General features: G+C 29.1%; 1 protein-coding gene and 1 long non-coding RNA gene across 3 annotated transcripts in view; one reads left to right on the forward strand and one right to left on the reverse strand.

Moving 5' to 3' along the window:
* Positions 1-25,336, reverse strand: part of LOC113378707 (oxysterol-binding protein 1) — a 176,334-nt gene that overhangs the window by 96,072 nt on the left and 54,926 nt on the right. The window lies entirely within an intron of this gene.
* On the forward strand, positions 21,498-23,496 carry LOC113378708. Its single transcript, XR_003367214.1, has 3 exons — positions 21,498-21,617; positions 22,638-22,747; positions 23,292-23,496. It is a non-coding gene; the product is annotated as an uncharacterized LOC113378708 (long non-coding RNA).

Genomic DNA, 25,336 nt, shown 5'->3' on the forward strand with positions numbered 1-25,336 from the left:
TTCAATCATATGTACACTATTAGACGTAAAAGCTAATATATAAAACCCACACATAGGAGAATGGTGACCGATGGATTGCCTCTCATAACAATACCTTAGTTTATAAGCCATACACAAAACAGCTTATAGAACATTAAAATGTAAGAGTTCTGATTGCTGTGGAAACAAAAAAAAAAATAGCTCTGTATCATTACGAATTGAATGTTTTTTTGATCATTCAAATCGGATCGTCCGTTCTCTCAAAAACTCGATTTCTATTTACTGCACTCTTTGCTCTGTATGAAAACGTGGATGAAAAATTGCGGACACACAAAACCACACACATCAATTTTTTCTGAGTAGTTTTGAAAATTAAAAAAGAATTCAAAATTTTTGAAAAATATTGAAGTTTCATAAATCTAATTTTCGAAATTTTTCATAATTTTCAAAAAAAAATCTAAATTTCGAATAATTTCAAAAAAACATCACAATTTAAATAATAAATCGATTTCTTACAAAAATTTGAGAATATTTCAAAATTTTCAAAAAAAATCGATTTTTTTCAATAATTCCAAAATAATTTCGATCTTTTGAAAAAATTACAAAATTTTGGAAAATTTTCAAAATTATCAAAAAAAATCAAATTTAAAAAAATTGAACTTGAACAAATTTGATAAAATTGAACTTGAAACATACAGATAAGTTGTTTCCAGAATACACTCGTCTTAGAGGATTCTGGTAAGAATCTCATCTCATTAGAATCTAATTGGGATCTTATCATTATTTTTCAGATTTTTACTGGAATCCTATTCCATTCTTGTCATAAACATGTTACATTCCAACTGGATTCCTATTAAATTTGAGCAAGATTCTTTGATGATTCGTATGAAGTTCTAAATAGGTTCTTGCTCATTTCTAATCAAATTCTGTCTAAATTAGATAAATCATGCAACCTGCCTTAATGTAAAATGCCACTCATACCTAGTTTCATTTTGACGACAGCAACTGCCAACCAAACGAACCTTGATAAATTTTGATTGATTTTGATTTAACATTCGCAAGAAGAAAACCTAAGGTGTAAGGAGAAGTGGTTCAATTATAGAAATTAATTGAAGATTAGAAAATAGTTTGAGTATATTTTTTCGGCTCGTGCTCATAGGTTATAACATCTTATTTATTTTTATCTATTTATTATTATCTATACATTTTATCTTCCTACTATTATAATTGGATTGTGGTTCTGAGATAACAAAGTAAAAGTACAAAAAAAAGATAAAACAGGTAACTAAAAATAATTAAATTGCGCTTGCGTCTCAGTTTTACAATTAGAATGCCGATTTGATTGCGCAGCGTCACTGCAAAAAAAAACAGTTGAAATATGCAAAAAGCAAAAAGCGCAATAATACGATTAAAATCGAGATATCTCTCACGATATGTCTCTTTATTATTCGCGTGTGTTTTGGCTAATTTATTTTTTTCGTAAACGCGAGTAAAAGTTTTCCAGAATCACGTTTTTTGACTCTTGTATTTGATATATATACATTTGTATCCGGCGGCGAACGACGATACAAATTTGCATAATCGGTGCGATGCTCATGCGTTTCCTACTTTCTAACAATTTATTTATTGCGAAAAACAGCTTTTTACAAATTATTTTCAGAAGTTACTCTGATTAGTTTTGATTGGCTTGTTATGCAATAGGAAACCACACGCAAACAGTACATTATTTTGACAACAATAATTAGAATGATTTTTCAGTAACATTCCAATGCAAATTTTTGATCGTTACTACTGTTTTTTATTAGTTTAAAGCAGTGATTTCCAAAGAGACCAACGACCTTCTAGGGGTCCATGAGGGGTCCATGACACACCCAGGGGGTCTACTGTAGTGGATCATAATCCACCACGTAAATTTCTATTTATTTTATATTACACTGTCTATAATAAGAAGTTATATAGAATGTTTATAACTAGAACTAAACAGTAAACTGGTGGTGCATGGCATCGTGCCTTAAGACAAATTGCTGGAACTTCCCGTACCGTAATTAAACATTCAAGGAGTGAAAATAATCAATAATTGTTTTAATAATTTCAATAGATTATTTATTATAAATACATACTGTAAATTTATAAATTCTTATTCTAATTCGAATTTTAAGATTTTTATTTGGTTGTTACCGGATTGGATTCTTATAAGATTTATATTCTTCTTCGATTCTCGTTGGATTTTCGACCTGTTGTAAGACACTTATTGGATTTTCGCCCTGTTGTAATGTTTTTATTACATTTCTTTTTGGTTCTTATTAGATTTTTATTAGAACTATTAGTAAGAATACATTCTGAATCCATGCTGATAACGAAGTAATAAAATTTTTGAAATGAGAATGATAACCTGATTAGATTGCTATAAGATTACCAGATCTAATGAGATTATTATAAGATTCTTTCTAGGATCCTTGCAAATTATTAGATTTTTATGTTTGTTACCATATCCTTGTAAGATTTATATAATATTTAGATAGATTTTTATTGAATTCCCGTTCCTTTTTTATTAGATATCCAGGCAGAATCTATCATCTTTCTAACAAGAATCGAATAATATCCAGTTATGAATATAATAATATTCTGAAAAGAGAAGATTCTAATGACAGTGAATCTTATCAGAATGTAAGCAAATTGATATAATATTCTTATTGGATTCTTAATTGGTTATGATTCTTTTGCGTTCTTACAATATTTTTATCAGATTCTTGTTAGATCCAGGCAAAATCTAACATGTTTCTAACAAGAATCAGTTAAGAATATAATAATATTCTGAGAAGAATTTTGTAAGTATCTGATTCCTATGACAGTGCTTCAAGATTCTTATTAGGCTCATTGAAAATTCTTATTACATTCTTATCAGAATGTGAGCAAATTCATATAATATTCTTATTAGATTCTTAATACATTCTAATACCGTTATGAGATTCTTATTTGGTTTTGATTCTTTTTCGGTTCTTACAATATTTTTATCAGATTCTTGTTAGAAAATCTTCTCGTTCCGTCTTGTCCCCTGGAACCACCCTCCCCCACACATATATACACACATATTTTTTCCGAATTCGCTCTCTTTCGATTCAGAATTACTTGAAAACATGAAATTAGCAAATCGCATATTCTCGCCAAATAAAACTTAGCAGAAATTATAAAAACAGACTTTTTGACTACCTGGCAAAAGTAGTTTTTTTTTTTCAAATTAATTTTGTGAATAAAATTTTATACAAGACTCAAAAGTCAAAAAATATATTGATTGTAAGATTTGTATAACAAATAATGGAATTAAAGGTATTTTTAGTAGTAAGTAATGCTTGAAAAAGGGTTTTATTAAAAAAAAAAAAAACTGATTTTTAATTTAATAAAGTATTTTATATTTTAACACTCCCGTTTCCCTGTCCCGAGCTATTAAAACTAAAAATTGCCGTCCCGCTTTTGAATTTAAAGAATATGGTCACCTTTGTAGCAGTGACTTTTATTTTTCTTAAGTTCATTACTTTGTCTAGGCTTCTTGATTTCCAATGAAAGTTAAAAAGTCGTCTTGAAAATCATGTTTAGTACAAATACTAGAGTAAGTTTTAATGTGTCTACATTTTTTAAACGGACTAATACACTTGACAGGACAGGAAATAATCTCACGAAGGTCGCCTTTCATATCCGTTCACGAATTAATAATACACACTTGTAATTATATATATATATATATATATATATATATATATACCGATGTATTTTATTTATATAAATGATCTAACATTGATTAATTTTATTTTGGCGCATTCCGAACGCGAGGAGTCTTCAGATTCCATTCTATTTGATGCAACTAAGATAAACAAACCTGTATCAGTTTTTTTAAAATCTTTTATCAATAAATTACTATTCGATCAATATTTGTATTCGTATAATATAAATAACATTTATGACTCGGTGTAAGTGGCATTTTGCTTTAAGGCAAGTTGCACGCACTTCTCGAGGCGTATAATCGACAACCAATGAAAAATCAGATTTGTCTATTTAGATAAAATTTGCAACTGTTTATTTCGAGTTTTCGCTTTCACTTAATTAGTACTTACTTACTCACTTAATCAATACCATTTCCAATTGATATCTTTGACATTGATTTATATGTTAATGTATTAATATTAATATTAATATCAATACTTACTTGGCATATTGTATTCTAAAAATGTGTTTTATTCAAATTTTTCAACAATTAATTACAAAGTAATCAGCACGAATCCCAACGGATATTTCTCTTACGGTTTTTTAATTTTCAAAATGAATTCAAGATTTTTTGCGAAAATGTTGACAAAAAATATAGCACCTTTTTAGTATTCTAGAGAAATGGCTCAGCCGATCAACTAATTATTGCGAGTTTTTATTCGATTTCATTGAATGACTTTTAAATTTTGTGCTTCGTTGCAGCCATTTCTGAGAAAAGGTCGACGAAAATCAAATTTCAACTCACTAATATGCATTTTGATGTCAAACCTTGCCCAATGGCTCAAAAAGTCGAGAAATCATGAAATTAGCAAGTCGGATTTTCTGGCGAAAATATAACTCGGTAAGTTAGTAAATGTTAATAACATGATTTGCTGTTTTGAAACCAAAGTGTATTAAATGTCTGAAAATCTAAATCCAATCTGAAAACCAACCATGAGAAATTTAGCAGAGATATTATTAACTTCCCTTAGAGTAAGTTATTGTAAGAAATTGAAAATTTTGCACATCTTAACGTTTTGGAGGTTTCTGAACATTTTGGCATACCTCAGAAAAAATGTATGTGTGTGTGTGCGCATGTATGTATGGATACGATTTTTCGTCCACGTTTTCGGGCGCACGGATCAACCGATTTGAATGGTTCAAAATCCATTCGATTACTATTGATAGTAGGGAGATCTGCTGATCAGATTTTAGCAAAGGCAGGTCCAGCCGTTTCGCGGATACGGTGCAAAGAGTGCAGAAAATAGAAATTGAATGATTCAATTCATAATGACGGGGAGAAGTGGTGATTAGTTTTTGTCAAAGGCAGGTTCAGCCGTTTCGGAGATACCAAGCTAAATGTGCAAAAAATGGCAGTTTTTGAGAGAAATAAGCATTCGATTTGAATGATTCAAAAAACTTTCTGCTTGTGTTGACGAAAGGATTGGTTTTGGGAAAAGAAAAAATGTTTTTTTTTAAATATCGAAAATAATTCGGATTTCAATTTTAATTCTAGCTCAAGTTCTAAAGCTCACTTATATACTTCAAATAAATAATTTTAACTTTATTAAGTATATTAAGTTTTGTTTATTTATTTCTGTGTAAACATATATAAGTTACATTATTTATGATAATCTATTTGAAAACATTTAATATTCCTCGAATATTTTATTACGGTACGGGAAATTCCAGCAATTTGGCTTAAGCCACGATGCCATACACCACTATTTTTAATTGAGATTCAGTTTGTCAATTTATGCTCATAGGTTTACAGGAATTTTTTTTAATTTTGATTAAAGACTTTGTTTTATTGAACTTTTAATTAATGGATAACGGATATATAAATTTAGTATTTGATCATATCTGACATAGAGGTTAAAAGTAACTAAGAATATAGCTCTCACCTGAATTAAATAATTTAAATACCTTTAGTATCATCTTTAAGTAAGTTGTATATGTATATGTAGATCAATATATTTTTTTTTTTTTAATTCTGCATCTCCAGTATGAGATTTCATAAAATATTCATAAATTATAATTCACAAAACGCCTAATAAGACAGTGCACGTCAATGAACTAACTTTTTACCGAGTAATTAACTTGCACCAGAAAAAACGTGGATTTGTTTTTTAAAACAAATATTTATTTGAGACCTATACACCATATTTAGAGATTTCATATTATAATATTTCTCCACAGCCCCCTTACTAAAGGTTCACCTAGATTCGGCAACTGTTTCAATTTCTCCTGAGACCAGATTAACCACATTTTCTTTCGCCGTGCCGGTCGATTCGTTGATTTTCTACCTAGACCTACAGCATGTAATAGTTCTAGCTAAATTTCACTTCGACATTCGCAAAAGACTCTCCCACGTGAACTAGATAGAAAATTGCGGTTTTACTTACTTTACAAAAGGCACACCTAATCAATCATAGACTTCTTCACAATCTGGATTGTGATTCTCATGAGAAAATATCAAATTTTTTGTGGTTACTGCGAAGAGTTCTAAAATATATAAAATCATCAGTATTTTTAACTTGGATAAGTTATAGTAATCGTCCAAAAATCGGAAATGAAATTTTTTTGCATATCTTTACGTTTCAAAGGTTTCTGAAACATACCTCAGAAAAAATTGATGTATTTGTGGGTATGGAAAAATACAATTTTTCATAGACCTTTTCGAGATCGATTTGAATTATTCAACTAGTGGGGTGCATGGCATCGTGCCTTAAGGCAAAATGCTGGAACTCCACGTATCGTAATTAAAAATCTTTGTACGGAACCTAAAAAAAATTACACAAAATGTGCACACATTATTAAAATCTTTATAAAATATCTGAATATTTGATGTACATATGTCCAATAAACATTTTTGACCGCCAAATGACATTTTTTTAACTTATTTTTATTGAGAGTCCATAACCGCTGTACCTGCCTTCCTAAAAATGTAATCAGTTCTTCATCTTGTTGATACAAGTAAAATTTTTTTTGAATTATTAAAGTCAGACGCTCCGTTCTCTTAAAAACTGAGTAACCGTTTTTGGCACTTTTTGCCCCGTATCTTTGAAACTAATCAGTACGTCTCCTTATCAATACGAATCGAATGCTTTTTTTGAATTATTCAAATTGGTTAATCGGTGTTCCTGAAATCGTCGACGAAAATTTGTATCCGCACACACACACACATACACACACATCCCTTTTTCTAAGGTATGCCAAATTATTCAGAAACCTTTGAAACGTAAAGATATATAAAAATTTTCTTGTTCGATTTTTTTGCGATTACTATAACTTACCCTACGGGAAGTTAAATAACATTCGATTATTATTTATATGAAGAAGTGCTAATTAATTTTTGACAAAGACAGGTCCAGCCGTTTTGGAGATACGGAGCAAAAAATCTGAATGGCAATTCAATTTTTGCGATAGCGGCGCATCCGATTAGATTGATTCAAAAAAAAAAAAAATAATTAAAATATTTTACCATCACGTAAGAAAAATTATTTAAGCTAGTAGTGCATGGCATCGAGCTTTAAGGCAAATTGCTGGAACTTCCCGTACCAAAAGTTATATTTTTTTCAAAAGATTATTTTTTTTTTAATTTGGAAAAAAGAAGATTTTTGTGATATCTTTTTGGAAAAAAATCTTTTAGTTTACGGGAACTTAAAAATTTTTCAAAAAAGTTTTAAGTTCCCGTGGGGTAAGTTATTGTAATCGTCCAAAAATCGAAATTAAAAATTTTTGCATTTCTTTACGTTTTGAAAGTTTCTGAACATTCTGGCATACCTCAGAAAAAATTGATGTTCGTGTGTGTGTATGAGTGTGTTTGTATGTATGGATACAATTTTTCGTCTACGTTTCCGGGCGCACGGATCAACCGATTGAATGTTTCAAAAAACATTCGATTCCTATTGATGGGGAGATGTGTTGATTAGTTTTTGGCAGAAGTCAGTCCAGCCGTTTCGGAGATACGGAGCAAAGAGTGCAGAAAATAGAAATCGAGTTTTTGAGAGGACGGAACATCCGATTTGAATGGTCCAAAAAAGATTCAATTCGTAAAGATGGGGAGAAGTGGTGATTAGATTTTGGTAAAGGCAGGTCCAGCCGTTTCGAAGATACAGGGCCGAAATCGTCGACAAAAATTTGTATTTGAATACACACACATACACATACATTGATTTTTTCTAAGGTATGTCAAAATGTTGAGAAATCTCTGAAACGTAAAGATATGCAAAAAATTTCATTTTCGATTTTTGGACGATTACTATAACTTACCCTACGGAAAGTTAATACAAGCTTGAAAACATAAGGTTTCTATTGAATATTGTGGTTACAAGATATAGGTATGACTATTGTACATGAACAAAATATGCAAGAAACTATATGACTATATTACGATGACTGGACTCTGCCTGTTTTGTGGTCACAAAGTGAATCATCGATTAAAACTTATAGATTAACCAAAAATTTTAGACACAAACATAATAATACCAATAACTTTCAGTACTCCATTCATAAACTTGTAAAAAAAATAAATGAAACAATCGGTTCATTTTATTTTTGCCCATGCGGTTGTCCTCTGATTCATGCTTATACTAATCGTGCGTAATATGTCTCTTTCCATGAAAATCATATTCATTTCTACTCAATCTGATGAATAAACCTAGTCGTATAGAATGCAATGAATGTTCAAAGAATTATTTATTAATCGTTAAACCGGTTTTAAGGTTTTTAGACCCCGGTTCGTAAGTGCGGCCGTGAATTCTAAAGTTTATTGCTTCGAAGAAAATGTTATCGTAAACACTGTAAAAGCTTATTAATAAATTAGTATTGCTTTAACTGGCTGTTAAAGCAAGAACTACTTTTGAACAGAAATGAGAAACTTTTATTTGGCGTATTGCAATTTCTTTGCAACTGTATAATTGGTAATGTAAATTTTGTATTCAACCTTTTTGTACTTTGATTCATGAATTCATAGTATCTGCACTTTTATAAAAATTATTGAATTTGTCTGAATTAACTTAAATATCGTCCTGAACCTGAAAACTTTCTCTCGAAAACTATTTTTGGATAACAAAATAGTTTATTATTAACTTCCCGTAGGGTAAGGATGTATGTGTGTGTGTGCGTGTATAAGTGTGTGCGGATACAAATTTTTGTCGACGATTTCGGGAACACCGAACAACCGATTTGAATAATTCAAAACATTTGATTCGTATTGATAATGAGACGTGCTGATTAGTTTTTGGCAAAGGCAGGTTTAACCGTTCCAAAGATACGGGGCAAAAAGTGCCAAAAATGGTAACTCAGTTTTTAAGATAACGGAGCGTCCGATTTGAATAATTCCAAAAACATTTTATTTGTATTGACAAGATAAAGAACTAATTAAATTTTTGGAAAGGCAGATCCAGCAGTTATGAACTCTCAATATTTTTTTTTTTTAAATGCCGTTTGGCGGTCAAAATGTTCATTAGACATAAGCACATCAAATTGTCAGATTTTTTTTTAGAGATTTTAATAATGTGTACACATTTTGTGTCAATTTTTTTAGATTCCGTACCAAGATTTTTAATTTTGAAGTTTTATATGGTTCAAAAAAATGTCCTCGACATTTTTGACAATATGGAATAACCGATTTGAATGATTGAAAAATCATTCGGTTCGTACTCGATCGCGAGGCGTTTTTGCAAAAGGCAATTTTTCCGTTTCGGAGGTATGGAGCGCAAGGGGTGTAAAAACGGTTATGCAGTTTTTGGGATAACGTATCATCCGATTAGATTTATTCAAAAAACATTTTGTTTGTGTAGACGGTGTGCAGAAAATGGTTTTACAAAAAATTTTGGTTTTGAAAATTTTCAAAAAATTCAAATTTTCGAAATTTTTAATTTTCAAAAAAAATCTAAATTTCAAAAATATCAATTAAAAAAAAATTTCTTACAAAAATTTGAGAATAATTTTTTACAAAAAATTTCGAAAATATTTAAAATTTTGGAAAATTATCAAAAAAATCAAATTTAAAAAAAATTGAACAATTTTTTTGTGAACATACACATAAGTTGTTTGTAGAATACGCTCATTGCCTTGCCCAATATAATAAGCATATATAATGTTTAATTACGGTACGGGAAGTTCAAGTAATTTACCTTAAGACACCATGTCATACACCACTAATTTTTATTTATTTTTTTATCTGTAATCAAAACTTAAGAGTCCTACTTTAGATGAGTTACCTTTTCTAATAATGACGACATGCAAATAACTTACAATGTCAGGAAAAGCTGTTTCCACTTGGGAATATATTTTCACCACATTTACCTCTTAACCATCTATTTGTAAAAAAAATATCAAACTATATTATAATTATAAATGTTATATCAAAACTCTTAAATTTGTCAAAAACAACTCTTATCCTTGAACATTCAATATAAAAATTCCATCATGTTTTTCGAAGCGTTAATAACGATCTATATAATACACGGAATTAAATGTAACGCAAAAAATATTATAATTTTTAATAAAACTGATTGCTTTCAATACGGAAGAAATTCATGTATACTCAACAACTGATGATGGCAAAAACATCTACTTGTTTGTAGAACTAGAAGATAAATGAGAAAATTGTATTAACTCAAAAATAATTGAACACTTTTTGCTTAGGTAATAAATATTCACTTACTACGTATATTTAAGAGAAAATGTACGAGAATATATTTTCTCTTATCATTACGCATAAGAACAAATATTGCCAAAACCGCTTTGTTTCATAAAACATTACTTTCGATCTCTATATTTTGGATGATTGTGTAACATATGCGTGAATTAAATTAGTACGTTATAATTGAACAAATAAAGTGTTAAAAGTTTATTCTATAATGGATAAGACTATTATATTTGCAACTTTCGCAAATTTGACTCAAAACTGGATAATTATGTACATTTTTAAGAAGGTAAATGTGAGTACCACTTTTAAATTTCTTCTCCATTATTTATAGATCTCTTTTTACTTCTCGAACTTCTGTTTTCGTATTCTCCTGTGCTTCGACTTTCAACAGGTAAGTCTTTCTTCAGAGTCCATGCCACTGATCAGAACAGAGCTAATTACAAATGCAGCACTTTATCAGTTTTTTCAGATAGAGTCTGTACTCTGTTTGTCAGTAGAATTCTAATAAGTCAAATTTTAGTTCTCTTCTTTATTTTAATTCGAATCTATGATTTTTTATTTACAATATATGATTAATATCTTTAATTTTTTCTCATATTTTTTTTCAAATGACAGATATTTATATTAAATTAGCATTATAAATTCGAAACCTCAGCTGAGTAATTGCCAATATTGAAACAATGCTAAATCAATATTGGATTTCAATGTTTGACCAAGATATATCAGTGTTATGTTATATTCAACAAAGAAAAGTAAAATACGAGTTTTCTTGCATAAAAAAATATAACATAGTAAATTAACTGAATCTTTAAAATAATATAGAGAAAATATTGACGTCAAAAAACATAGCTGCTACTTTATTCTAATTTATATTTTCATGTAGTCACTTAAAAATATGATCACAATTGAAAATATAGTTCACTTATCTAATTAAAAATTAGATAAATAAAAAAAAACGATTTTGAGACCACGCTTACACCGATTTGAATGATTCAAAAAGAGTTCAATTTAATATAGAGAAAATATTGACGTCAAAAAACATAGCTGCTACTTTATTCTAATTTATATTTTCATGTAGTCACTTAAAAATATGATCACAATTGAAAATATAGTTCAATTATCTAATTAAAAATTAGATAAATAAAAAAAAACGATTTTGAGACCACGCTTACACCGATTTGAATGATTCAAAAAGCGTTCAATTCCTTTCGATGGCAAGACGAGCTGATCAGTTTTTGATAAAGGCAGGTCCAGCCGTTCATTAGAGCCGTTTGAATTTGAATATAATTTTGAATATCACCAAGGGGAAGGGGGTCCAAAAATGCCCAGAAATCGATCACGTGATTAATAATAAAGAAATTGACAAATACCTACAACACAAATATAAAATTTCATAATTCATACATGCAAAAATTTAAATTTATACAATTATTTAGAAAACTGCTATCACAAGAAGGCGTTTCGAAAGAGATTGTAAGAAAATGCTCCAGTTATAAATATAACTCTATTGCATACACCGTATATGTACATGTGTCTAGTTCATATATAACATAGTCAGAAGTGAATTAGCATATAATCCTATACGACAATCGGTGGTGCTAGTGATCAGATTAAATATCATTATAATAAAATGGTATTTAATTGAAACGAGTCGCTTATAAACAATATTAAGACATGCGATCAGCCCACGTCGAAGCATTGTGTTTGTTAAGGTCATGGTTGTAAAGTAGTTCATGTACCCGATCATGTACATGGATACATATATACATACATCATACACACACACATATATATATACATACATAATATATATATATATATATATATATATATATATCAGTAATTTCTGGACAGCTAACAAATAAGGTTATGCCTTGTCAACTGAAAAGGCTTCTGTTTATTATAAAATTTTCTCATTATGAAATCGTTTCGATTACTTGCTATTATCTCTCTTGATGGATTGTTTGATCAATATATAATAATATATATATATATATATATATATATATATAGAGAGAGAGAGAGAGAGAGAGAAATTTGTTCGAGCATAATACTACTTAAAATTACTATAACTTGCCCTACGGGAAGTTAAAAAATGAAATAACTGAAAACTACAAGTTTATCAGATCCATACGTTTCAGTATGGATCTGTTTCATCCTTTATCGAGACCATCATTCAGTTTAGGATATGTATGTATTGTGTTGAGTTTTGAACAAAAATCCAAAATGGTAATAAAAAATGCCATTTTGGTGGTCATTGGACATATATGCCATTATCATATATGCACATTAAATTATTAGATATTTTACAGAGATTTTAATAAAAAGTGAAAATTTTGTTTACATGGGTTCCGTAACAACGTTTACCCGTAAGACTGCGACGCGGCGCTTATGCGCTTTGATATTTCGAACTTACAACAGCACAATGCCATGCACTTCTAGTTTTTGTTAATTTTCAACGGTCAAAATTTTCTATAAATAAAATATTTTTTATATTTATACATAATATAACATTATTTTTGAAGTCATTTGTAATATCGCTATATTAAACGCAATAAACTGATTTTTGATAACTTGTCAATAAATTATTTTTATTGAGGTAAAATAATACATTTATATAGAACCGCGTTTGGAACCGGTTAGGAAAGGCGTTTTCAGCGAAAAATTGTATTATGCGGGATATGATAATAATGTTTTAAAATTTACGGACCCCCGTAGGATGGCGTATTATGCGGGAAATGATTGTCCTAACAATCTGAATCTGAAAATTTTCCAGAGTGTTAGAGAGTTGAACAAAAAAATTAAAGACTATTATCTCGTCTTTACACAATTAGATAGTACTATGTGAATCTTCAGTTCAATGACACGCTGAATATTAAATTACATCTAAATTGAAGTTAATTGAATGAATAGAACATTTTTCACTTGATCGCGTGCAATAAACAAAAAAACTTTCAATTTCTCATACAAAATATATCAATACACATACAAAATATATATATATATATATATATATATATATATATATATATATATATATATATATATATATATATATATATATAATTCGTTATTAAATTCAATTTGAGAAAGCTAATAATAACATACTAGTAAAAACTTTATAGGTTGACATATTGATTAAAAAGTGAGACGCTATATAATTTATATAAATGTCGATTCATATTTATGTCAAGCAAATATCTATAATTTCTCAAATCTTTCAATCCTCCAAAAATAAAATCAAACTAATAATCAATTTAAAATGAAAAATTCAATATCAAATGAAAAATTCATAAATATTTTGAAAAGGCTGTACATTATATATTTTTATGCCAATTGGAAATCTGTATTTAAAACTAAACTGCTTAATTGTATCAAAACTATTATATTCTAATTTTTCATTCTTTCAAGATATGATCAAAAAACTTTTTACATTTTTTCAATGAAGTAAGCTGGCAAGGATAAATAGTCAATACTTCTTAATATTTAATTTATATACATATTTCATGTTGAAATACGTGTTTTTTATATTTTTAAATCACATGTTGCTGTTTTTTTCAAATTTGTACGTGAGCATTTGTTGTTATTAACCATTTTATAGAGATGTGATTAGATAGATTCATGATTATTTATATATAATATAATATTGAATCTTAATCTACACAAAATAAATTTAATATTTTAATTTTATTTAATTTTTTTAGCATTTATTTATGTGTTGTAAACAGTTAATTGAAAAAACACGATTATTTCAAACACAAAATTTCAAACTAATTCTGAATAAGGATGGGAAGTATCAGCTTCACTGATTAAATATTATCTTAAATATTATATATATATATATATATATTATATATATATATATATATATATATACTCTCAATTTAATCTGTGTGTAAAACTTGATAAACTTTTATGTACAATTATAACCAGTTGAACGTTTTCTATGTACTCTAAAGAAAAGTGCTATTAGATTTTTTCCCCTATATCTTTGCATTAGAATCTTATGTATCATTCGATTTATAAAAGCTCTCAATATAAGTTTTATGAAATAATATAAAATCAGATAAAAAATTTGTATGAAATTTGAATACACACAACAAAACGTAATATTTTGTAAACTCTCACAAAATCATCATTTTTAACTTCCCGTAGGGCAAGTTATAGTAATCGCAAAAAAATCAAAAATGAAAATTTTTATATATCTTTACGTTTCAAAGGTTTCTAAATATTTTGGCATACCTTATAAAAAATGGATGTATGTGTGTGTGCGCGTGTGTATGTGTGTGTGGATACAAATTTTCGTCGACGATTTCGGTAACACGGATCAACCGACTTGAATAATTCAAAAAACATTCCATTCGAATTGATAAGAAGAAGTGCTGATTAGTTTTTGGCGAAGGCAGGTCTAGCCGTTTTGAAGATACGGGGTCAAAAGTGTCAAAAAACGGTAACTCAGTTTTTAAGACAACGGAGCGTCCGATTTGGATAATTCATAAAACATTTTATTTGTATTGATGATTTGTATTTGAAGATTAAGAATTGATCAGAATTTCATGAAGGCAGGTCTAGCGGTTTCGGAGATCTAATGAAAAAAGTAAAAAAAAATGCCATTTGGCGGTCAAAAATGGCATATGCACATCAAATTATCAGATATTGTATAGACATTTTAACAATAAGTATAAATTTTGTTTACACTCCTATGGGTTTCGTACTAATGTTTATCCGTTAGACAGCGACGCGGCGCTTACGCGCTTTTACATTTCGTCTCTATGCAGTTAAGAATTTAAAAAAGCTTAAAGTTAAGCTTTGAAAAAAAGTTCAGAATTTCCAAAATATGTCAAAATAAAGAAAACTTTTTTTTAAACAAAAGTAATTTTTAGTCAAATTTATAGTTTCTCAAAAATCTAATTTTTTCGAAGTAAATTTTTTTCAAAAATGTTAATCGTTTTTAAAATAATAATAATTTTTGGTACGCAAAGTTCCACCAATTTGCTTTAAGATCCACTATGATGACATCAAATTGTATGTCGAAACATTTGAAATTAAAGATTATTTTATAAATCTTTTTTTTGTTTGATGTATTGCCCTCGAAAAACTTACTCATATATTTATATATATATATATATATATATATATATAATTTGTCTCGTGTAAATATATAAATGACTGGACTAACCTGAACTGATTGTTTATAAAATCCCTGGTTCAAACAACAAAACACTATCAATACCAACAGCAACAATTCAAACAACAATATAACAATTCATAAACTATTAAACAACAATTTTTTTACTAATAAACTAATTGATTCTAATAATTTAATTACTATTAATTAGCGACTCCCAGGTGCTCCAATTTTAAATTAAAATTCCCGTATCGTCCGTTAGCACCGCGCGGCGTCGCGTTCTGAACTGAAGAATAAAAGTTCGGAAAGCGATCGAGCGAGTTTGACAAGAGACGGAACGGAACGGACGATGTGCGTCGTCTCTTACTTCCTGAAGAAAATTAACAGAAGTGGGATGGATGGATGGATGGATAGTTGAAGTAGTTGATTAGTGAAATTGGATATCTTGATATATTTGTCCAAAACATAATTATATTTGTCATCTTTATATAAGTGGTAGCACATAGCATCACTGTAAATTGTTCATCAATTCAATAGTCCAGTCATTATAGATAGTAGGTTAACCTCGGAATTCGAGATACCCAGTTGTAAAGTCTGTAAAAACTTGTATTATTGCACCTAAAGTTGTCTCAAAATCTACCTACATATGGTGGGGTGTCAATACCATATGTAGGGTTTGAGACAACTTTAGAGTGTCAATATACAATTATTTACAGACCTACAGCTGAGTATCTCGAATTCCGAGATTCTTACTTAAAAACTTGTATATTGACACCCTAAAGTTGTCTCAAAACCTACATATGGTAGGGTGTCAATACCATACGTAGGTTCTGAGACAACTTTAGGGTGTCAATATACCAGTATTTATAGACTTGCAGCTGAGTATCTCGAATTCCGAGATTCTTACTTAATTTAATCTTAAATGACTGGACTACAAGCAGGAAACAAAGGTCCACTTTGACTTCGAGCAATTATATTGTGAAAACCAAACCAATTATATCACACAAATAATACATATCAAACAAAAAACTATCTGGTTATGTTCAGTGAAACTCCCAGCAAATGTATCATTTTATACAGGTGCTTTTCTGCTGTTTTTCGAAAATTTGTCACCTGCTTCTTTTTACCCCATAGGTGTGGTAAAATGAGACAGCCAGGGGAAAACAGATCCAATGTCTTATTAACTTCCCGTAGGGTAAGTTATAGTAATCGCAAAAAAATCGAAATGAAATTTTTTTTATATCTCTACGTTTCAAAGGTTTCTGAATATTTTGGCATACCTTAGAAAAAATGGATGTATGTGTGTGTATATGTGTGCGGATACAAATTTACGTTGACGATGTGGGAAACACCGATCAACCGTTTTGAATAGCTAAAAAAATATTCGATTCCTATTGATAAAGTTACGTGCTGATTGGTTTTTGGACAAGATCTAGCCGTTTCGAAAATATGGGGCAAAAAGTGCCAAAACGATAACTCAGTTTTTAAGAGAACGGAGAGTCCGATTTTAATAATTCAAAAAACATTTTACTTGTATTAACGACTGATCAAATTTTCATGAAGGCAGGTCTAGCGGTTTCGGAGATCTAATAGAAAAAGTAAAAAAAATGCCATCTGGCAGTCAAAAATGATCATTAGACATATGCACAATGATTATCAGATATTTTATAGCGATTTTATTAATAAGTACAAATTTTGTTTACATTTCTATGGGTTCCGTAACATTGTTTGGCCGTTAGGCTGCGACGAGGCGCTTACGCGCTTTGATGTTTTGTGTCTATACAGCTAAAGCTTCAAGCGATTGCTTTGAAAATAAGTTCAAAATTTCTAGACTATTTCATAATATAAAAAAATTGGGAAAAGTCCATTTTTTCAAAAAAATTAAAATTCTCAAAAATCTATTTTTTTCAGTTAAAAAAAAACAATCTTTTCTTAACTTTTCTTATGGAAAGTTCCAGCAATTTGCTGGAACGATGCTATATACCACAAGTTAGTGTTTTTGGTTATGAGCACTATTGTTTAGTTAACGAAGACCTCAATATAGTTCTTAATTATACGTTATACGTTATAAGATTTATTGTTAATTTCAAATTAGATTCAATAGTTTTATTTATATAACCTCTTTAAAAGCTTACATCTAGGTCGGCTAAAAAAGGTGTTAAAAATAAAAAAAGCTATTTTACAAGAGATAATTTAAATAACAGTTATTCCAACTCTGCTGATAAATATTTCCGACGAGATACCAGATCAAGGTTATTTATAGTGTTATCTCTGCAATGCACTCATGAAATTTATATTTTGCATTAGTTGATAAATCTAGCTATTAATTTGTAAAATCCTTTTCAAATTAGAATAAGACATTGAGCCTGTTTGCCCCCTGGCCATTTCAATTCACCCCCTTATGGTAAAAAAGACCAGGTCACAAATTTTTGAAAAAAAAAAAAAAAAACGTCAAAATGAAACACATTTCTACAATGAAGATTTAGCTGAAAGTTTTACTGAACATAGTGAGATAACATAGTTTGTTTGATATGTGTTACTTGTTGTGATATAATTAGTTGGTTTCTCACAATATAAATGTTTAAAGTCAAATTGAACTTTTTGTGTCCCGCCTTACCCTATCTCAGATACTCGTCAATCTCAGAAAATTATTTTTTAAGTCCCTTATGTATTTTTCTAGCTAATAGCATTTACTATAAGTTCTTCAGATAGATTTAAATTTTCTGCTAAAGGGCTTCAAATTCTGCGTCCTTCGAAACATATCTAGCCATCTACAAAAACGACTTGTATATCTGATAAAAAGAAAAATTCAGATAAGGTATGATAAAAAAAAATAACTAGATCCTAAATAGAACTTTTGCTGAATCCCACTTCCAATGATGTTTGTAGAGATACACACAATTCACACGAAATTTGTCATATTATGGATAATATCCATAAAATTTGTTTATATAGCTATCAAAATTGCTACTGTGCATACCTTGTAAAATGAAGGGATTTACTCATCAAAGTAGATTTCAACTTATGTAGTAGATTTGTGCCCATACTTGTAGATTATCGTGACCTGTTTTTGCAGGACCAGGATAAAAATTAGCTTGGGCTATTTTGAGTTTTCTCATATAAAATTAAAAAATTATATATATATCATAATTTTCTACCTGACGCATTTCCAAAATTTTTACAAGAGCGAAGCACTAGCTTTGTATATACTTTTGAAGCATTTTTTTGTGTAATTTATTGACATCTTTACGTCTCATATTTTTCCAATGTATCTTTATTTGAATACATAATTTAATTTATTTGCCCTGTAAAAGCTATTACAACAACAATATGACACCACTGTTAGTATATGTGCTTATACATTTTATAATTTGTATATATGAATGGGCGTTAGTAGAAATTGCCTACAACAGTTCAACAGTTCCCACCAAACTAGAAATGTAACATTCTATATTTGATGTGATAAAATGCAAATTCACATGGAAGTGCATTGCGTGTTTGTTATATGAATTAATATAAATAATGCTAAAACAGTCTTATGTAAAACAAGTACATCGTTATAACCACGGTTTTTGTTACTTCTTTAAAAGAAGACTTATAAATGGAAAGTTTAGTGCAGTTGTTCACACTGCAATTTAAAATTAACTATTGATTAATTCATTTTATACAGGATTTCAAAAATCGTTTATTTATTTTTAGTAGAGAATATTGGTTTTCATCACTCAATGTATGAATATCACTTAAACCAACAAATTTGAAAATGACAAATATAATCAAATTTACCCAATTGATAAAAACAATGTTGCAAATAAATAAATAGACGCGTGCTTTGTTTTCTCAAATTGTATTTCATTAACTAATAAATAAATAAAATATTTAACTAAATTGCCAGGAATAGGAAGCAAAGGACATACTCGGTCCTTTGCTTAATTGCCTTTAAAACTAAAATTGATTTCAATAAGTATGTTTGCATGAACTTTACATTTATACAAATATTGACAAAGCCACCTGGTTGCTATGCAGTCAGGCGCTTTTCTCAGGTTGTCAGGTAGAAAACATAACCAAGAAACCGCACATTGTCAAAAAAACTATCTTACACAGACGTACTGTTTGCAACTGAACAGCTGTACCTGTGGCGTGTTTTGCAACTTGACAGACTTGCAAAGTAAAGCATCAATTTTAATGCAACCATTCAATCGGCAAGTTCAGTTGGCCGTGCAGCACAGAGTAGAATTCATAATACAGTTTATGAATTATCGCAATTAAAAGTTAGAAATTACTGAACATGAATGATGCTGTAATACATAAATATAAAAAAGATTTTTAGGTTACATTTATATGAAGATATGCTTCGCACTTACTTGAACATAAACTTGAATCTGTTGAAATACTGCGCATCACAGTTGCGCAAGTACAGTTATCTGTCTTTAGTAACATCTTTCTGACTGAGGTACGCCCAGCGGTTTTAGAGGTTCAATAAAAAAGTAAAAATTAATGTCTTGGCGATCAAGAATTATCATTAGATATATTCGCATCAAATTATGAAAGATTTTAATAATAAGATTTTACATTTCTATGGGTTTCGTACCAAGATTTATAATACTCAACCCTGATATTTCATTTCTAAAATGCCCATGCAGCGCAATTGCTTTGAAATATTTTTTTTTTCAAAAATTTCCAAATTCTCCAATATCTAATAGTTTCTTATCTAATCTATCTAATTTTAATTTGCGGTACGGGAAGTTCAAGCAACTTGCCTTAAGGCACGTTGCCACGCACCACTAGTTAAATCTTTACACCGCAAAACACGTAAAAGTATTTTTCTTAATCAAAAGCAAAAAAAATCCGTCTGATTATTGATTTTATTAATGATATAACATTTATTTAAAAAAAACCTTCATTGTCAAAATAAATACAAAATTGATTTACAATTCTTTTGAATAACAATGTAAGCGCGCGCAATACACAAAAACTGAATTTTCAGATAAAATTTTGTATGATCCTGGCTTTTTTCCATAGAGACCGACATTCTATTCCATTTTTTAGCTCCGCGTATTGTAAACTACACCATCGTGTTGCCTTGTTTTGTGCCCGAAAAAATATAAAACTGGGATTGGTAGTGATCTTGCTCCCCGTGCACACTATTCGGATTTTTAGAACAAGATCGTTTTTTCCGTTTCACTTAGCAAAGGACTACTATTTGGCATTTACAAAGGCGTCTCCTGCGCTTGAAGATGGCAGCGACGACCACGTTGGCTGGGCGCTGAGTCATCCTGGTACTTTTCTTTTGGTCAATGTCCAGGGCGTCAACTTTCTTCTCTGATAATATGTGATCCTCTGATGATTTCCCGTACATTTTTCTTTCTAATTTAGATTCAGATATTAGAGAAATTTAAGCAATTATTAATGAATTTAATTCAAAAAAAAAAAATTAAAACCAATATTCCCATATCTTCCAATATAACGTTGGAGGCAAAAATAGAAATTTGTAATTAGAAGATCTAAATATATTTTTACTATATCATATTTTTATATTATAAATATCTTTCAAAACTTACAAATTGTGTTACCAAATCTCAGGACATATCGATGGACATAAATCCTTGATAAAGTCGTATAATCCGGATTTACCACCTTATGCTGCTGAATATTTGTGGGCACCCATCACGCACTTTGCAGACTGATGTGCCCGAACATTTCGATGTTTGGAAAAGTAAATAACTAAAAAAAATTAATTTTATTTTTGTCGCGACGATTTTTATGCCGATTGCATTTTAAATTTTGTTTTTAGATTAAATACCAAAGCCCTCTACGCTCATAAAAAAACAGTTTACATTCATTTTTTTCTAATTGCTCGAATCTAGTAGCAAAGATTTTTTATATAAAAATTGTCGCGAACAATTGGTAACATACATATTTATATTTGAATTTCAGTTTTTTTTCAAAATTAAAAATTGTACAAAGCAACAAAATTATTTCTTTTTCAAAATTAAAGCTTACAATTGCTGTTGTAATAAGGACTGAAGAAATGCAAGTACTACAAATGAAGTAGCAGAATACGAATATGAATTCCTACCAAAAAATACTTCTGTTTACCAGACCTAAGATTAAGTAAGTATGATACTAAATATGTAAGAAAATTATCTTATAAAGTGTATGTATTTCATTAGGTAACATGATTTTGTATCATAACTCAAATTTATAGAAGATAATTTATTATTTATAATAATTAAATTCGAGTATTATATTTCATATATTTACTTAATCGTATGATTATATTATCTTTATTTATTTATTATTTTATTGGGTAACATTATTCTGGTATCTTGACTCAAATTTATAGAAGAGCATTTAATAATTATTATAATTATATATTTGAGTATTCTCTTTCATATACGTACTTAATCATATGATTATATTGTCATTACATATCTATTATTTTATTGGGCAACATTACTCTCGTATCTGGACTCAAATTTGTAGAAGAGCATTTATTATCTATTATAATTATATTGGAGTATTATTTTCATATATGTACTTAATCATATGATTATATTATTGTAATTACTTATTTATATGATTTATAATTGCACTATATATGTTCATCGAGAAAATTATTAGTAAGCATGCCACTGTTTTCATTCTAGTTGAATTCAATCTTTTCATTCTTTCTAGTAGTATATATTTAAGGTTTCAAATTTGTGGAACATTTCAAATTTGTTAGATAATATTGATTTTGTACCATAACTCAAATTTTCAAAAGAGCATTTAATTATTTATGATAAGGTAATATCTTTCAAATACATATTTAAATGACTATATATTATGATTGCTTATTGATATTTTTCACACCAAGAGAAGTGTGCATCCACTGTTCTGAATTCAATCTCTTCATTCTAGTGGTATTTATGTTTTAAATTTATCTCAACAAACAGATAAGATGATTATATTTTGATTTTTTTTTCTACATGCTATACATGGACTTGGTTAATCACATTGTATTTGAGTATTCACACTAATATGATTCTTTTTATAATTAAGAAAATTATAAAAGAAATTAAAATGTCTCAAAGTTCTAAATTACAAGATTAAACTATAACAAAATTACAATTACTGTTTTGTTTCGATCAGGACTGAAGAAAAGCAAGAACTAGTCCCAAATAATGTCATGCCAGGAAAACAAAACACTTGAGATTCTTAAGTAAACAGTAGGAATTCAGCATGCCAGGAGATTCTTCTAAGTAAGTTGTTCTTTCTTATTTTGGTGTAACGTTCTTAAGTCTTTAAGAAAGACACCTATCAACAATGTTGTCATATTATGGTCCAGCTGACCACTTTGGAAATTTGGGAAACGTTTCCAAAATTAGCCTTACAGTTTTTAGGTATGCTAGAGTTTGCAAGCTTAAAGGTTTTCCTATATGCAATAAAGAAATTGTATTACTGAATGATTCTCTGTATATGCTTAAATGTTTTAGAAATCGCTTTTCATTATATGATATTACATTTGTGCAAAGGAAGTAACTGTAAAAGGCATCTTGTAGTCATATAATCAAATTATATGAAATTGATTCAGAATCACCTAACTTCTGTATGTATTATAAGTTGCTTGAACATAATGTTTATCATGAAAAATTGGGAAAAATAGAAGTAATCTAGTAATATTGAATATACAGCATATCTTCAATGATGAACATATATGCTACTAAACAGTATAAGTAAAATAAAATATTATTCACTATACTTTATCCCTGTTTCTTATTATATTGTTTTTTAATCATATTTTAGATGATCATCTTCCTCACGAAGACACCAGGACTGCCTGCTGATTTCCTTAATTTTGTAGATAAGCTGTTCGATAGTGCTAATGGATTAGCTTCATACTCTGCTAGAGACCATAAAGTTATACAGAGGTGACATTTACTCATTTCTCAGCGATTGTGCTTCAAGGCATAATTTATAAACTAAACTAGAATCATCATGTTAAAAACACTTCTCAACATAAAAGATTTTTGAAGCTAATACATAAAATTACTAAATAATAATGTATTTTTTTTTTAAATAAATGCCAGCTTTGTATATATTCATAATGAAATTATTTGACAGCAGCATTCATCAAAATATACTCACTAGAAACTTCTACCTAAAATGTAAGGATTACTCGAATAGCAACATCCAGGCCCTGGGCCAGAATAAATGTGATATAGTTTAGAAACTTCTACCTAAAATATAAGGATCATTTAAATAACAATATCAAGGCCCTTGTCCAGTATACACGCGAAATAGTTAGGTATACCAAACTATATACTGATCGATCCCTAGGAGTAATCGGATCATAATTCTTCTTTGTAAGAGTTATGATAGTACCTAATAACTTTTGCAATCATTGAAATGTGGCCTTTTTTGGGGAATTGTTGATCTTTTTCCATTTTCCCTCATATATTATATATTCTGATTATTAGGATAAAATGTGTACAATATTTATAAACATTGTTATAGTATAATAGCCATGGGTAATAAACTAGTAGTAGTAGTTCAATCTATCCAATAAAATATGTTTTTAAATCAATTCTTAAAAAAAAATCATTATTACCATTAAGATTGGCTGAACTTGTTGGATGTCATTAATTATTATTTTTAATTGGCATCTTAATTGTCAATATTTAGCATTATGTTTTGATTATATTCACAAGAATTAATATCAATTATATTTACATAAGTAATTAAACATATATTATTTTATCTTACATGTGCGTTATTTAAATACCAACTAAATTATGTATCTCGAAATTACACGATACTCACATATAAATATTTATTTTATAAACATTTCTCAAATGTTGAAATGTCAAATAAATACCAGCGCCATCTTTTACTGCCGTCCAATCAAACGCACCCAAATTATTTTTGATTCGTATCCAACTTCACGATAAAACACGTCAGTTTATCCAACATAACCTGCAGTGACATTTCTCCACTCGTACTGTACGTACTGTATGTGTTTTTCTCGATAAAAATGAAGTAATACGTGGCTAAATAAATGCTATTATATTTATTAAAAGAACACTTTAGTGCCGAAACGGATAAATGAATACGAAAAAGTTATTGTTAATCTCTTAATCCTGTGCTAAAGTGAAATAAATCACAAACATGTCGGATTCTTCCATCAAAACGGCTGTCCAGACAAAAGACGAGCCAGAAATGAAAGGATGGCTCTTGAAATGGACAAATTACTTGAAAGGATATCAAAGACGTTGGTTTGTGCTGAGTAATGGGGTGTTGTCGTATTACAGGTAAAAATAATGTTTGTTATTACCGGGGTCATTTTGTATGTATATTCATATTCATGTTAGTAAGGGAGCTTGCAACGTTATTTAAACAATAACCGAGGTAAAGGAAATATTTTGATACAAAATCCACTTTTTGGTATAACTCTTACATAAATCCTATTACCATAACAATTTTGTTTAATTTTCAAAGTTTTTGTATGTTTTCATTTTAGCTACAACCCTAACATTTTATTGCTTGATACATATATCAAGATTTTTTGGGCACAAAATTAAGCTAACACCAATTCACATAATTTATCCCTTTATTGTCACCTATACAAATTTTGTGAAACCTAGACCAAATTATTGTAGACTAAAAGACTTTTCAGCGCTCTTATATATAAGGACTACAACACGACCCATGATGCATTATTTTATCTCATAACATGACTAATAAGGCATTATCAAAGACCAATTATTATTCGTCATAACTTGAAACTTGATACAATAATTGTTGAGAATACGTTGCAAGCTCCTTGTCTGTTTGTATGTTGATCAGAAACT

Source organism: Ctenocephalides felis, unplaced genomic scaffold, assembly GCF_003426905.1.
Source record: "Ctenocephalides felis isolate EL2017-DRISC unplaced genomic scaffold, ASM342690v1 CF-g0.4_SCAFFOLD_01886, whole genome shotgun sequence".
NCBI classification, from domain to species: Eukaryota; Metazoa; Arthropoda; class Insecta; order Siphonaptera; family Pulicidae; genus Ctenocephalides; species Ctenocephalides felis.